Source organism: Callospermophilus lateralis, chromosome 2 (assembly GCF_048772815.1).
Source record: "Callospermophilus lateralis isolate mCalLat2 chromosome 2, mCalLat2.hap1, whole genome shotgun sequence".
Lineage (NCBI taxonomy): Eukaryota > Metazoa > Chordata > Mammalia > Rodentia > Sciuridae > Callospermophilus > Callospermophilus lateralis.
Window position 1 is genome coordinate 111,993,393 of NC_135306.1, and position 1,656 is coordinate 111,995,048.

The window sequence follows — 1,656 nt, forward strand, 5'->3', positions numbered from 1 at the left end:
ACCAAGAATCAGGTGTCATTAGAGAGTCTAGCAACAAAAATAATATTTGAGCAACAGTGAGAAAGTGCTGATATGCTGCAGGCATGTGCTAGCCCCTGGGTATACAAGGCTGAATAATAAATTTGGCCCCTTACATTGAAGACTCATGGCTTAGTGGGTGAAGGCAGAAATAAATTGGAATTGCATGTAGCCTGAAACATGCTTTCTTAGCCATCAGAACAAATGGCTTTGTTTTATTCCTGTTCTTATTTGATGTTGCTATGGCATTTCCCATTATTAACCACTACCCCTTTCTCGAAATTCTCTACTTATTTGGCTTCTAATCTCATTTTCTCCTGGGTCATCTTTTCTTCAGAAACTACTCTTTAGTCTCCTTCATTATGCCCCCTTCCTCTTTCTACCCCTTAAAAATTGGTATTCCCTAAAGAATTCATTTCTTCCCTCTTTGCCACTCAATCTGTAGTTTACATTCTCCCTGGAAAATATCTTTTGCTCCTAGGTCTTTTTTTTTTTTTTAATGATTACACAGATGAACCTTATTCTAATAAGCTATCTGTTTTTCCTAGATATTTAGCACATTCCCAATGTGATCAGTGGAAGACAAATTAAATTTTTTGGGTGGGTCTAGAGTCTACTTTCAAGCCACAAAATATTTTAAAAGATCTCCACAAAAAAATTGAGACCAGCCTGAGCTGAAGCATTAAAGGCCCCTGGGATCCCTTGTGTCACTCACTGAACCTACCTCCTCTAGCCAACTATAGGACCAGGGCGACATTCCAGATCCAGAACTATGTGATCCACACAGTGAGCATGAGGTTTCACCGGTTGGATGTGCAGAATCTGTGTCTTCCATGGTTTCCCATGCGCTTGCTGAGAAGAGCGGCAATTTGAGTTTCTGCCGATTCTGCCCACCTTTGCCACTCTAGGTTGGTGGCTTGTGAAAGCAGTTTCCTCCTAAAATCTCTGGTTAGTTCCATTTTCCCATTCATTGGTGATAATTTTCTGAGGATAAGGCCAATGTCCTTTCTCCATTTTGCTGCTTCCAGGAGGCTGGAGATTCTTTCCTGGGAAAGATTCCACATTTTGATGGACATGCAAAATGCCCCCAATATCCCATCGTTAACACCCGACAGGCAATGGTCCAGACTTATTCTGAACTGGGAACCAGACCCAGGTTCACCCTATGTGTAGTGTTGGAGAGCTTCCTGTTATCCCCAAAGTGTATTTGGCACCAATCTGCTACTCCGTTAATCTCCAGATTATTTCTCAGAGTGACTACAGCATGGGGGTTCCACTCACAGGTGTGGACAAAGGCAGCACCAGCATGAACTAGGAAGGGCAATGTAAAATAACCAATCCCTGCATAGCAATCCACCAGCACTTGTCCAGTATAGGGCAGTGATGCAACTCGCAGCTTCTCAGAGATGTTTCCAAAGGAGAACATGCACTATCCACATGCCCTACCCAGCCATGGTGGCCATGCAGCACAGTCTCTGTAGAAAATACACACCCTCATTTGCGCCTAGGTCTTGATCACACCTAAATACCAGCAACTCCCAAGTCCCTATCTTCTACCCAGAGTTTTCTCAATACCTCCAAGAACATATATTTGTTGAATAACATTTCTTCAAAATACTATGTGCCAATAGTATTCTA

The 1,656-nt window shown here is 42.5% G+C and overlaps 1 pseudogene; it reads right to left on the reverse strand.

Moving 5' to 3' along the window:
* Nucleotides 1–747: 747 nt before the first annotated feature.
* On the reverse strand, nucleotides 748–1,444 carry LOC143391146 (tRNA wybutosine-synthesizing protein 2 homolog; annotated as a pseudogene).
* Nucleotides 1,445–1,656: the final 212 nt, after the last annotated feature.